We start from the raw sequence: 15934 nt of genomic DNA on the forward strand, positions 1-15934 counted from the left end.
AACCATAAAAATCAGGGGTTTGGATCTCACTGAATAACATTCCTCGCCATTCTGCATGCCTCACATAACCTGCAGTGCATTCAAAGAGGGATGTGAGAGTGGTCTCGCTCAGGCTGGAAGTACAAACTAATATATCTCTTTAAAGAATGTAAAACCACATACTTCACTCCCTCTTCACTTTAACACCATTTCTGAGATCCATGCACACTGTGGTAAGTGATATAATAACAAGGTGTTGATGATTTAGCTAAAGACATTTGTGGGAAAGGTATGTTCATTTTATGTTCAAACGAAGTCTCCAACTATGTGAACAGTGTTTTCTTGCAGGCCACATAGCATACAAATGGTAAGGCTTCAAACTGGGAGTTTAAATTAAGTTTGAAGTTCTGGATAAAGATCAAATGCAAAAGCACGTTGCATTTAAAGTGTAAGATTTTAGACTGGCAGATTAAAATGTGAAGTCCTCATATCTAGACACGTTTCATGGCTCTGCTACGGGTTTCTTGAGTGAAGATAAATGAGTCATTTAAATCATGAAGTGTTACAGTGTTTTGATCTCTGAAATAAGGATAGTGACACCTGTTCATCAGGAAGGTTGTGATGATTAATATTTCAGTGAAGCATTTTGGAATCTCTGGGTGGAACTTGATACATAAATATGCAGTGTGATTACTGTTGTAACTGGGTAATTTATTTACCCTGTTTAGATGCTACTTTATACCTTATGTCTTTGTTTGCAGTGGCTTTTCCTGATTATGTTGGACTGCAAACCCTATCTACCTTAACAAGGAAGTTTGAAAGAATGCCATTCAGCTGGTATCAGAATTTATTTTTTTTTCATTCTTTCAGCTGTTAGAGAAATTGAGCAGGAGTATTTGGCACTTGGCTTCTAGTATGCATGTGCAGGAATTGCCACCATGAACTGCTGCTTTGTTAAAGATAGTTTAAGATCCAAATTCACTTATCTTTTTCATAAAGAAGTATATTCTCCTTACCTAAGGAGACAGAAGATGTAATGTACACATGTATTTGAATAACTAACAATACATGAGCACCTGCTATGGAAAGATATTAAAAGCTCAGAGGTAACAGTGAAGAAAATCTGTAAAAATAAGACACGCCAAATCTTTTATACAGTGGATTTCAAACTACAGACATAGTGAGAGTGAGAAGTTCTAAATCTTTATCATCTGGCTGCTTCCCTTAAGATTTTCCTTAGAGGGTGAGTATCTCTCAGTATATGGATGTCTTGGCATTATACTGTTTTTGCTCCAAATTTATAAAATGGAAAGGAAGCAGGATTAGAGCAAGTCTGTGCTTTGGCATCCTTAAATGATGCCTTTGCAGACAGTGACAACTCTGCTGCCCAAGAGGGATGGATATTTTCAAATAAGGGTATTTTTACCATAAAAATAAACAAACAATAGAAACAAAGGAAAGAAAAAGAAAAAGGAAAAGACAAAGACAAAGGAAAAGAAAAAGGAAAAGACAAAGACAAAGGAAAAGACAAAGAAAAAGACAAAGACAAAGAAAAAGAAAAAAAAGAAAATTAAGAAAAGGAAAAAGAAAAGAAAAGAGTTGTTTGGGTTTTTTTGGTTTGTATTCAAAAGTTGTTTCCCCATCACAAGCTATAACAATATAAGTTTGCTCACCAGAATGGTCTTTTTTTCATATATCCTACATCTATTCTGTTGCTTTGGTGAGGCTTTAGTCAGTCCCAGCAGTCAGACCGATATATGAAGCTTTTCATTTTCTTGTTCTTGACAGATCAAATCAGTGTTTTGGTTTGTGAAGATAAAAAAAGAGACAGGTCAGACTTTTATGTCCTTTCATAAGAAGCAGAAAAGAACCAGCTAGCACAAGTTTAAGAAAAAAATACAGACAGCCACATCTCCTTTTTTTGTCTTTCTCTGTTGGTCTGAAGTTCCAAAGTATCAAATACTTTACTTTCTAGTAATGTACATAGCTGTGGTAGGTAGACCTTCTATGATTACTTAGTATTGAGACTGTACAAGGCAACCTTTTCAGGATCCTGTTGTCATTGTTCTTACCTTTACCAGACTTTGGGCTGATTATATTTGAAAAAAATCAAATAAAACATTGTAGCCATCTCTGATAATTTGATTATGCAAACAATAAGTTGTTTTGCACCTGCTGAAAAAATGCTGCTCACCTAAAAGAAAGTTTCTTGGAGCAAAGAAATTTGATGTATCATAGTGGATTTTCCTTTGCATTCTCCCAGATTTTGGCAACTTACAAACCTCTAAAAATTAAAAAAATAATAGGTTGTATAATTTCATATTTTCTACAGTGCTCCAAGTAATTTTGTGACTTACACATGCTTTTTTGTGTCAATCAAAATGACAACAAACCGATCTTTTAAAATAAGAGGTATGCTTCAATAATCAAGTTTTAGCAGCTTTAGAAGTACATTTTAAGCAAGTGTAAAGTTATGTTCTGGCATTTCTTCAGGACACTTTGTTTCTTCTTGATGGTGTTTTATTTTACAGAAGCGTAAAAGAAGTGACAGGTTATTGTGTACATAATCATGGCTAATTTTTAACTTCAAACACACCTCTGTGATCTTAAAAGCTTTTCATTTGTTCATAGGCACAGGTTTGTACAAGCCCTGTGCAACATCTGTACTCTGTTTTAACAAATAGCTACAGTGGTGGCTCTTGCTCCCAAAAAGTTTAATTAGATCTGAAAGGCAGTTTAAGCTCTTACATGACTTTAACATGTATGAGCACCATCACAAACACTCCCACCTTTAATTGCGAGGTGCTACAGCTTTTGCAGAAAAATGTTGCATCGCCAAATCCTGCTGAGATTGATAGGTTTCAAGGTAAGCAGCATCTCAGAAGATGTGGTCAGTTGAACTGGGAGTATCTGGGAACTTGGAAGTCTAAGTGGTAAACCCCTCGTGCACTCTGGTGCATTTGGTGAATTTTGTGCTCACATACTTAGCTGGTATTTCAATGATATTCAAGATCAAGACAATAGAAAAACATCATTGTCTAGGACCTTGTTCCCAAACACACATTCTCCATTACCACAATGTTCTCTATGTCATGGATACTCCTCCTCTGGAGGTATCTTTCATTAAAAAATCCTAAACTCTCTTCCTAAGAATGTCATACATATCATCACAGATGAAATGTATTGTAATCTCTATATATTGTTATGTATACAAGGTAATTTACTTTTCATTCAACACAGATAACTAAATAAGACAAAATTAATCACATTCATCAGTAATATTTTTAACTTTGTTGTCAGTTTAATGACATTCAAAGAAGCCATATATCTATTTCAAAGTAGTTTAAAATTTGTTAAAATGTATTATTTAAAAAAATATTAAAAATATCAATTTTTAGAGATTCATATAAAATTCCATTCCTTAAAAAAACCCCTGAAGTAATAAAGCTATTCCTGTATATTTAATATTTAAACCAGTAGTATGATTTTAAAGAGTTCTTGATGTACAATTTTGATCATTACATTTACATCCTGATGATAACCAAATTAACATCTTTGTAAGAGCCTGAAACAACTCTGTTTTGGAAACTTATAGCAGAAGTAAGCTCAGGGTAGTCAGTAAGAACAGAGTTAATTCTTAAACAATGGCCAAAATTTATTGCTTCAGTGAAACTATACCTACTTATGTCAACTGGTAAATTCAATACTAATTCTGTTCAAGCAAAATACATTATCACTCTGAAAAACATGTGAGTGTTTTTAGGATTCTTTCCCAATTAATTCAATCCCATAGTCCATGATGGTAGTTGTAGAACTGCTGTTCCTGTGCCAGGAGCAGCACTTGAGCCCATAAAATTTCTTTTTGTGTGGTTTCTTGTGTGGATCTATCCCACTACCCAAAGCACAGAGCAAGGGGTGAGGCTTACAGTAATACCTATTTATAGCTCCTGCTTGCTCTGTGAAAGAGCAAGCAGAGAGTGAAATGGGATTCATCTGTCCTATTTGGTGGCTGTATCCTTTAGAGGAGACAAAAAGTGAGCATTGCCTGGGCTACTGAGAGAGGGACACAGTGCTTGAGTCTCCAACAGACCACCTGCAATAAGGTGGGAACTCCTTGCAGTCCACCCCCATGGCCCGCTGTCACTTGATGTTTCACATTTAATCAGTCTTTCTTTTGAATTGGTTAGTGGATGGCAGGTTTTGATAAAATGTTTAATTTCCAAGTTTCATCTTTCATCTCCTCATATTAAAGTTTTTTTTGGCACATCCCACAAGGAGCTGTCTTGACTTGCAGGTCATATTTTGATACAGAGGAGCCAAAGGTACAACAACTAAGATAATCCCTCTCCCTGCACTAAAAAGGCTAGGTAAAAATAGATATTAATAAAGCAGCTGTTTAATATCTATTTTATATGGTATAGCTCTCTTGAGTGATTGAAAGTCTATCATTTAAAAAACCTAGCAGTGATGTAGGAAAATGTACTTATTCACCCTAGATGAACATCATCTCATCAATATTTCTTCCTAGATGCTGAGACAAGTCTGCTGTCATTGCTCAACAAGTCCTGTAGGGAATCTGAGGGAATTGTAAGCACGTTCTTCAGCCGTGCTGTGAGTTCTGACGCTATGCACCAACCTAAAACTGATTTGATTAAACAACATATCCCCTTCTGGTGGGATCTCAGGGCTGTTGCTCACTGTCACAGCTTTTAGTTGGCACTACAGCTTACTGTCTGTCACGCTGTGCCAGTTTGGCCAAATTTAGAAATATATCCTCTGAGAGAAGGCAGGTTACCACCCCTCCCCCACCAGGTTTGGGGAAAAATAAATTTTCCTCAAAGGAAAGTGAAAGAGATAAAAGCTATTTCTTTAACAAGCACACGGGAAAAGGAAAATAATGCTAAATAATAAGGTCTCTCACTGTGGAGAACAAAACCTGGGAAAGTGTTAGAGTCCTCCCTTTGGTCGCCTCGGAGCTGGGGCTTGGCCCAGGGCCAGGCCCTCTGTGCCCGGTGGAAAGTCCTCCCGATGTGCTCTGATATTGAAGCAGTCCAGTAGAAAAGGGAGAAAATCTGAAATCCCAGGGAAGGAAAAAAAGTTCAACTCTCAGTCTCTCTCCAGAGAAGAAGAAACTGAACAACTGGCGAGGAACTGACCCGGGAGCAGCCAGCTGGGTGCTTCCTCGCTCCCCTGCTGCAGCTGGGAAAAAGAGTCGCTATCTCTGTGTGACCTTGAACAAGCTGCAAACTGCTTTGAAAAAGTTTTGCTCAGTTTTTCCCTCCCCCTCTGAGGCTCAGTTTAGAGGCATAGAAAGGCACAAGAATTAATTTCTGGGCATAGGGCAGCGATACGGGATACACATCATAAAGTCACCCCAAGACACACACCTTTCTGTGCACTGAGAGGAACATGCCATACTGCAGTCCTTCTGGCTGCTGCTCTTTTTGGTGGCACCAGACTGGAGATGCCCCACCATGAGTGTTTTTCCCCTCCATTTTTGTGCATACAGGAGGAAGTTTGAGACAAGCACAAAGTCCTTCACTCTGGCATCACTGTTGGAATTAACTGCTCCCAGTAGAGATAGTTGCACGTCACTCCTCTATCTTGATATCTAAAGAGAGAACTTTCAAATTGCTAGCAGGAGTTTTTCAGGGCAAAATTAGCTCTGAGTATTTTCTTTGATGTGTGCTCATTGCTCCTTCACTTTGCATGAAGGATTTCACTACAAGAGACTTACCTTTCTGCATATTTCCCAGCAGTAAATCAAGGAAGTTCCAAATGCGAAAAAAGTGCACACATTGATTTCAGGTATCTGAGAATCTGGAAAGAAATACTCACTGCATTCAGCCTGCTCTGCTTTCTAATAAGGGCAAGAATAGTATGCTGTCATCCTGCCTGGCCTCCTGCCCTCTTGTCTCTGACATGGATGGCCAGTGTCTCTGTGCCTGATTTTCACCTCCACCCTGATGCCAATCCACCTTACCAGCCTTCTGTCAGGTCACTGGGGTAACTGCTGATCCCTCTAATCTCCTGCCAGGCTATTTTGTTGGCAAGAACCCATTTTGGATACATGACATTTGGTCTACTTTTACTTTTAGACTGCTCGTAAAAGATAACAAGTACATTCGCTGAAGTCCAGAGTATTTAATACAATAATGCTGCCTAGCAAATACTCTTGTTTAAAAAGAAATTCCACACAATTTGTTTTTCATAAGGTTTTTTGTTTTATTTTATATTTTGATGTGCTACGCAAGTCTAAAAACATGAAGATATTAAAAATGGATATACATGGATATATACATGGATACATAAATGGATATACAAAAAAGTGGTGATTGCAACTTGCCAGTGTATAGGCAGAGGCACTTTCAAAAGATTTTATAACAGGAAATGGAAAACTACAGGGAATAAGCTGAGCCAAGCTGAAGCAACATGATCCATAGTACTATACTGCTATATGTATGATGAGGAGTTCTTATTGATAATTACTATACCATAAGAGATCTTCCCAATATATACAGATTTAGTAGTTCAAGGATGTATCTGCTGCCCTGTAGGCTTTTTCCAATGGTTACAGAGTTCACATTCTAGCTATTTTATTGCTTACAAGAAGGAATGACCCAAGTGAGGTAGATTTCTGATTGTCTAACTGTCCGTCACAGTCAGTCTTGGCAGCTAATAGATTCCACCTCTAAGACACTGTAATAAGGTTACAGATAATTATATTTAAGTGTTCCTCTGCAAGGTATCAGATATCTGTCTGTAAGTCAAAATTATATCAGACAAAGGTTGCTAGCTCACGGGGCAGGAATGGTGCAATTCACAGAAAAGTTTAGTCCTCGATGTTCTCTAAACATGGAAGGAGATGATTATTTTCCAAATAGGAATAAGATACAGTAATAATAGTAGTATTATGCAAGCAACACTGTTTAGTTTCACTTCAAGATAGATAATGTGCTTGCCATATTCCTGAGTCTTTTATGATAACTGAAATATTATATAATTCATTACTGAGTGAAGACAAGAACATATTGTTAGGGCATTCACTAATGCAAGCTATCTGTGTCCAAGCAGAGTGCTAAAATCTCTAGCAAGTGTTTCCATATATTATCAAAAATTATCTTTTAGCAACTAAAGAACATAATTCTCCATATTAGGCTTTTGAGAACATTGGATGCAAAATGTTTCAAAAATCAGAATGACTGTAGCTAATAGCCATGATTTTTGAGTAAAAGAAAATCAAATACTAAGCATAGTGTACAGAGTTGAGTCAGCTATTAGAACAATGTGTGTGTGCTTGCTAAAAAAAACAGTAAGAGTACATTTATCAGCAAAATCCTTTTGTTACATTTTTTGGAAAATGTATCATATAAAAGAACTCATAGAGGTATACCTATTGAATTTTTAAAATCTGTTTATTTGTATATTTACTGAATATGTAAGTACATGAACTGCAAGAAAGGAGAAAAAATTCTAAATAAATATAATATAAACCATAAAATAGTATAAGTAAAAAGTTTGTTTAGAAAAAGGGAATTACAGAGCAGTTGACATTACTTCGTTGATGAAATATGATTGGATAATTTAAAGTAAAATTATCTTGTTGCGATGCATGTAGGAAGAAGAGTTACCAGCATGGTCCTTCATGGCAATCTGAGAGCAGAGAAATTTGCAGGCACAGACAGTGTGTACGCACAAATCCACTAATGAGTATCATTATCCACTAATGAGAGAACGATCACGGGGCAATGGTCATTAGGCAGTTTTTATACTAATTTTAAAGAGCAAATTATAGTTTGAATATTAGAAAAAAACCAAAAGGAAAGTAGGTAAACAACACTGATATGTATAGTGACAACTTTATGAATTAAGATTGCTCCCTCACTTGTATATTTTTGAGCCACCATAGCTAGTTAAATTATTTTTGAAGTTACTTACTAAAACACAAGCTAAAGTGGAATAGTATTTTTCTCAGTTAAACTTTCTGATGAGGACAACTCGCTTTTTATGAAAAGCCTGACTGATGCCACCACCTGCTAACTTGGGATCATTGTATCAGATGATTTCCTTCTACCACCTGCTGTACGGAATAGAGATGGAATCCAGCTGATGTTTTGACATTCTGGTGACAAGATTTTAACTGTTTCTGTAGCCTGTGTTTTAATCTAGGCATTTCCCCTGGAATATTCTGCTAATTTTAATTAGTTCAAAATGCTGCCATTATGAATTTAAAAAATTTGAATCTGGTACTCTGGTTTTAAGAATTATGCTTTTCTTACTCATAATTCAGTTTGATCCCATACCACATCCAAATACTAAATTTACTTTAGATCTTTTACTTTTTTTACTCAATTTGTACTTGTTTTGTATAGGGTTAATTACCAATAAGATGCCAAGCCACAGAGGATGGCATAGTATCTCTAATAACATCTCATTATATATAAATTAGGATGTAGATTGTCCATATCTTCTAGAAACAGAAAGAGGCAGCCATTCAGAAATTACCATAAGTATTATTTTTGCCTGAACAGTTTCACAGGAATGCAAACATGACAAAGTCATGTGTAATTTCTCCTTGTGAGCCCTGATTAGATGTTGCCAGTTTTAAAGAATGTTCTAGGTAACTCACTATATACACTTATGTACAGCTTCTTGCTTTATAGCAGCACTTCTCAGGAGGTAATGTGCATGTGAGCAAAGTACACACATTCCCCTAAGAGGTCAGACAGCCACTTAAGTCCCTTTGAGGCCTCTAGGTTATTCAGTGCCTAGCGAACAGTCTTACAGTTTTATTAAGTACCAAATAAAAGTGCTCATTATTGCCTCAAAGTGTAATGAGAGAGTTTATCTTTATGCATGTGTGGGAGACATGTTAAAATGACAGTGGAACTAAGGATTTCTCATTCTTTAGTAGTAAATGCATTATTGACTACAGAAGTTTAATACTTCTCTGGTTTTAGAAATTAAAATGCTTAAAAGAAGAGGGACGTAGTCTTAGAAAGATAAAAGAGGAAATGAATCTGTCTTGTTGACTCAAATTCAAAGTACTTTTGTTTATACTACTGTTATTTAAATATTGTCCATCTTGTGACTCTCCAAGGTCTGAAATCAAATGACCAGATGATTTTGCTTCAGTATTTAGCAAACAGGGTCTACAACACAACACCCTTTGCTTGGCAGGAAAGTCTTAGGATTGTTAATAATAGTTATTTGAATTTTGCTAGTAACATTGGAGTTTGTGTCCTAGGGTACAGAAAGCATACACATGCTCTCTCAATACTGGTTTTAGACAAATGCCTCAGTTTTGTACCTCTCACTGGCTGGAAGTTGCTTTATGGATCTTACATGAAGTGAAACAGTGGCATCTCAGGAAAATATTGCAAACTCTTATTAAATCAGTTTTTGAAGCACTGAGGAAAGTATCCTTGTACTGCTATATCAAATTCCCACAACTAATAAATGCCTTGGTGACCTGTCCATTGAGCAGTCTGAACTTCAAATCTGTTCAGTACAGTAAGAACTCAAGACATGTGTTTTAGGTCCTGCTTGGTACCATATAAAGTTATTACCTTTTTGTTCAGTGGCTGAACCAATTTTTTATTTTAGCTCCTTCATTCAAACCTAATCAAAATTATTTTTTCCTCAAAATTTTTTACTAGAGGATGTAAAAAAATTGGAAAAGCTTTCAGTTTGATGCCATTTCTTTCAAGCTTGCCCAATAACTCTGACTTAGAGATCTCAAGAAGAATGATTCTTGCATTCATTTCCTTTTGGAGCCTTAGTGAGCTATGAAACCATGCAACAGAAAGCTGATCTAACTGCTATACAGTATGTATCTGTTATACAAATTTTCTGATAGGGAAATGGTGAGTTTGTAGTGTATAGAGGAACATCATCAAGAAAATGAGTAACAAATATGCCCAGTTTACTCTATTGAACAGTTAAGGGAAACACAAGATCAAATTTCCTTTGGAAGAAATAGAATTAAACATGGATTTTCTCCTGAATGAATTCTGTAACTGCTGGATGGGATAAAACAACTCTCCTTAATTTGTTTTGTAAATCTAAAACTAAATTCAGATGAAATCATCTCCTGAACTTATATATATTTATCAAAGTAACAATTTCTCTGTAATCTCCTTGCGTAGTTAGGGCATCACTACCTTCTGCAAAGTCAGCATTTTTAATTTGGCTATCAGGACATAATCTTTCGGAATTACTAAAGATGGAGAGACAGCAGAGGTCTTTACATGCAGCTTTGTATTGCTTTGCTGTGGAAGCCCTCATCCATCCATTGTCTTGGTGATCAATTTGGTATTTTTCTTGTGAGTCTCATAGCTGGGAAAAATAGTGTCTGAAGGAAAATAAAAATATTCCATATCTGAGAAAAGACCAGAATGAAGATGTTAGTTTCTGGTTTGCTAATTCAGTGACTATCAGCTGGCAGAGAACTGACAACTCTTTTCCTAGAAGTTTCTTGCAAGACATGAAGCATATACTCTCTCCAGGAAAGCCTGTTAATACTACACATGATTTGCCTCTCCTTTTGTCTTCAGCAATTTCATAGTCAGAGTTATGAATTCTAAAACATGAATAGTATTCTAACAATGAGTAACAATATTTGGTCCAGTAAGATATTGCAATGATCCATGAATTTGTGATGTTCCAGCATTTGTGTGATACAACTATGACCATACTGTCAGAACAGTGAAATTAATGCTAAACAAGCTCACATCTCCTTTTGAAACACAGCACTGGGATATGAGGATGTCTCATGATGCTAGTGTTGTGCTCTAAGTAATCTTTTTCATCATGCTGTAGAACCACACCTAGCAGAGTGATTTGAGTTCAGATGCCTCTGGCTCCTCCTAGTCTGTGTGCAGTTCACCACATGGACACATACTTTAATGCAAATCTCTGGGTTTGACGAGTCAAATTCCTGCTGAAGCCAGCATTTCTAAATGGCACAGTGTACCACTGGGCAAACACAGATTTGAGTTAGCACAATTAGGGACCATTTCACTTGCTATTAATAATTAGATTCCTGATTTTATGACTGCTGTTAGTGTCTTGGAATGTTAAATTTATATTCTCTTGTAGACTAATTTTAGGTACTACACAGAGTGGAACTCTGAAAAAGGCTGGTAGCTAGGAGAGTGCTATGTGAGCCAAACTATCCTTGGCATAACTAACAGTGTTGATATGAGAGATGAATTGGGCCCTATGTCTCTTTACTTTCTCTCCAGACAGAGAAACAGCTGCAGTGTGCTTGTGACTTTAAAAAAAAAAAAATAAAGCATGCTTTTTGGCAGTGAGTGTACATGCCTTTGTCTTCACATTACAGTAATTCTTATTTTTCTGGATTATTTGTACAGAATCACTTTACATCTCAGGTTAGAGGTTTTTTTCTTGTGCATGCTTCTCTAGGAGTTTGTGGTGACCTAGATTTTCCTCTCCTTGAAATTCTCCCATCCAATACAACAGGTGCTCTGTGCTGATGGAGCACAAAGACAGGGTGAAGTTCGAAGCAGGATTCCTGACTCAGGGTTAGCAGAAGGCACAAATCAATCTGCTTCTGTCCTGTGTCACTGAGCCCCAGTACACCCATGGTAATTGCCTGCACCAGGATGGGTGTAATACCTTGTAGCTGGCGTATTCCTCTTGGCTGTCCCTCCTGGGGAATTTGTGATGATTTCAAAGTGCTTGTCTTCACTTGTTACACAAAGAAATAACATTAATCAATCATAAGCTTCTTAAATTAGTAGTTATGATTGCCTGGTATATATCTGTTTGCAAATAATACTTTTTACCAGTAAGTTAGTATTTAATAGACAATGCTACAAAATTATTCATATAAAAATCATTCAGGATCTCAATAAAACTAAGTGAAGCAAGTTTAGATTACATTGTATGGTATTCAGTACCTTTCACTCTCTATGTAAACCTATATTTCACAGGACAAAACTTGACAAACAACTTCATGTCAAATAATATAAAAATTATGAACCTGCTGTTACTTTTGATTAAGGAACAAGTAATTTACAGACATTAACCTTAGAGTAAGTCACCACTGTTGAAAAACTTCTATAGTGTGAATGCAGATAGTAGCAGAAATGTATACATACTGGGGGGGGGAACTCCTTTTTTTTCCGCAGCAGTATGTATCAAAATCACAGGGCTAGTCATGCAGGAACAGCTCAGCTGCCAACACACAGAGAACACTGATTGACTCACCCAGACACCTCCCTCCAACAAGCCCAGCTCCCGCGGCTCCCTGCAGATGGAGTTGTGCAGGAGGCATGGTGGGGCACAGATGGGAAGGGCTATGGGATAGGCAGCGAGCCAGGCTCACTGCAAGGCTCAGCGTCTGGACAAGGCCAGTCTGCTCCTGAAAACAGTAGCCTTGAGCAACAGGGACTCGGGCCACTCTTGTCCCTGTGCTGGAGCTCAGACGGCTCCATGGTGTGTGTATATATGTGTATATATATATATATATATATATATATAAATATCTCAGGATAAGTGGATGAATCGATTTGTGCAATGTGCTTGGTGTCCTGTTAAGAGCAGTAAATAAGAGCCTGAAGGTCTGATTTAAATTGCATTCCACAAGACAGAAAAATGCCAAGATATAATAATAAAGAAGTAAAAAAATACATTGCATAAAGTCTCCTTTTTAAAATAAAATTTGTTCATAAGTCTTACTTTTTAAAACAATTTTGCTTACTTGTGAAATATTGTTTTTGCCTTTTCTGAATGAGTGACTTTTATAACTCTATTTGCCACTTTGTGATTTTCAGCCAAAACCACTTACATAAGGACACTTAAATCAAAAAAATGGAGTCAAAAAACAAGTGAAAGGATTTAATAGCCAATCTGTGGTTCTAAGGAAGAAATTTATTAATTTTTTGTTATGCATTTTCAAAAATCCTATTCTTGTATCTGGTAAGCTTTATCTACTGCAGCATTTTAAGTGCACAATACAAATATTTGAGTAATCATGACCTAATTGCAATTCATTTTGTCCATGAAATCCTAGTGAAACCCCAAGGAGGACAAGTGATTTCAGCAAGCACAGACTATCCGTCTATTTCATTGACTTGCAAAGTAACTGGTGAAACATACTTCATTCCAAACATATCAACTGAAAGAGATAAGTGACAAGAACAAATACTGTAAATAGATGCATTTATTTCACTAACGTAGGAGGCATTTTAAAGACAACTATTCAATAGCAGGCTCTAATGTCAATGCGGATTTAATGAAGTCAGAATACATTACATCTCTGAGGACTGCACTTGAAGATGCAAACCAGCACAGTTCCACTGCCTTAGCTGGAGCTTTACCAGTCTATAACTTCTAGCCTTGAAAAATCTTATTGAATATTCTCAGTTGTGCATCCTTTCTTCTTTTTCTTTGTAGTCAAAGACTATTTTCTCCTGATTTTTCCCCTATATCTCTGTTCTTTTAATAGGTCTTTTCCTTTCCATTTTCTTCTCCACTTCAGTCTTTTCAGCTTTCTCCAATAACCTTTTGTTAAATTTTTGTTCCATAGAATCATAGAATACTCTGGGCTGGAAAGAAGCTCTGGAAGTCACCTATGCCAACCTCCTGCTCAAAGCAGGACTAATTTCAAAGTTAATTCAGGTTTCTCAGGGTTTCCTGACCAGATGAGTTTTGAGTATATACAAGGATGGAGACTGCACAACCTCTCTCTGTCTTCTTGTTTCAGTACTTAACTCCCCCCTTTTTTTTAAAATTTAGTTTTTAATATTTCATTATGGTTTTTTTGCAGTTCTGCTTCTTTGAATAGCTTCCATAATTCTTCATTTCATCCTTAGGCCTGTCTCTACCCTTCTACCTCTAAAAGTTATAGCAAACATACTATTTCCATGGTTTCTATATTTTCTGATGTACTTATTTTTCTTTTTAGTAGAAATATACCTCTTGCTTTGATATGCAGGGTTGTATTTGCCCCTCACAAGATTCAAACTGATGCCATATGGGTACAGGTCAAATGAATGACCGCAGCTTATTGCCTAAAGCCATTCAGGTAACATGAACACTACCAGATCTGCCTTAACCCCCTGCCTTATTGTCCTTTACTCCTGCACAGCTAACCCATCTTGCATTTGAAAATCAGACGTGTGCCTAATACCTGTAGAACTTCAGCGGTTTTTGAAGGAATAGTGACTGCTAAGTATAAAAAGGTGTTCAACTGTCAGGCCTCACATTGCCTGAATCACCAGATTCATGTTTGGAAATTTACTTTTTGTTTCAGTTGAAAATTTGGAAAAAAAAGTGGCTTATCTGGTTTTTGTCCATGGCATTGACAGGAACTACTGGAACATCTGTCAGTCTAAATGAAGGTTGTCAATTTAATTTAGATTAAATTGTTCTAAACAGTCAACTTCAAGGAGAGATATACCTTCGATATTTACCATAAAAGAGCTGGGATTCTATTCTCACAAAGAATACAGGGAAAGCCAAACACATTAAAAAGAGATTTAAGAAAAGTAATTTTATTGCTTTAAAAATATTTGCATTTGAAGTAAATGTCTTTCCTAAAATACTGAAAATACATACATTGTTAAAAAATGGAGTAATCTTCTGATATTTTCTTTGAAGTGATCTACAACAAAGCTTTGTGCTTGAATTGGGAGCACTGAACCTTTGACTCTCCTGATGCTTAGTGCTTCTGTTTATTTTTACAACAAGTAACTTCGCAAATCATAAACAAGTGAGACATCACATCTGAATCAGTGGGTATTTGCTTACATTTAATGAAGTAGTGCCCATTTGCTTCATTACTGACAGCCATTTAAGTTGACTGGGAAGGAGATAACTTGCTGCACTCTGAAAACTGTTTCAATGAGTAAGATCCAAGAAATGGGAAAATTCTAATTTGCTGGAGAAATCTGAGACATGTACAGCAATTGCTCCTCTCGATTTAATGTCTTACTATTCTTTGTACATTTTATGCCAGTAAAATCAAAGCACTAAACTTTGCTCTACTTTTGCTCTACTCTAGTTTGCCCATGTGTGTTCTACAACAGGACACCTCGGGATGCTGGAATGAGTCTTGTATCTTCATGCTTCTGGCGTGTGCAGAATGGACCTCTCTCCTCCCACCTCCTATTCTTTCTCACACCCAATTCTCAGAACAGGAGTTCTGTTTACCTATCATGATCAGTGTGCTCTGGTGTATGCAGTTTAAAAGAAGTAGTTTGAAATTCTTGGTTTTTTCTTGGATTTCTTTGATATTCATGGTATTTGGAGACATAAGCTTTCTGTTTGCTTTCACTTTGCAGAACTCTTCAGATTTCAAATATTTTTTTTCTTTTCATATGACTGTGCTTATCAGTGATCCCACATAGAGAAAACAGTTTAATATGCATCTGAGTGGCTCCATCTTCTGAGTAGTCAAGAAGAAATTCAGTATTCCCAACAAGACTCAATCTTCTCAAGATTATGCTGGATACCAATATACACTGGAACAATCCAGATATTCCTTCTACAATCCTGGATTCTTGACAGGGGATGTATGATTTTATTCTATCAGTGAAGACTGTTTCAGTACTACACAGCTTCCCTCAAGGCCTTATTCCCTCATTTCAGGAGAAAAGTATTGTCTTCTAACATGCTTTCAAGTAAAACAGACAATCCACACGCTCCATGCAAGGGTTGCCGGGCTCCCTGAATGGTGGGACAAGCAGCTTTACGAAGGCTTTCCCCAGACAGAACAACCTAAGCAAAGGAGCTGGAGCTAGAACAAGTCCTGTCTGTCGACACCGTGGTGTCAGGCTCTGCCGGGACATCCCCTTCATTCGAAGTTGCGTGGGGAAACGGCTCCCCTCCAGAGCTGAGGGGCAGGGCACGGTGATCGGCGGGGTGTCGGTGACACTGAACCTGTGGGACACTGACACCGCTGGATTTCACGCCACCGGCCTCTGCC

Source organism: Corvus moneduloides, chromosome 4, assembly GCF_009650955.1.
Source record: "Corvus moneduloides isolate bCorMon1 chromosome 4, bCorMon1.pri, whole genome shotgun sequence".
NCBI classification, from domain to species: domain Eukaryota; kingdom Metazoa; phylum Chordata; class Aves; order Passeriformes; family Corvidae; genus Corvus; species Corvus moneduloides.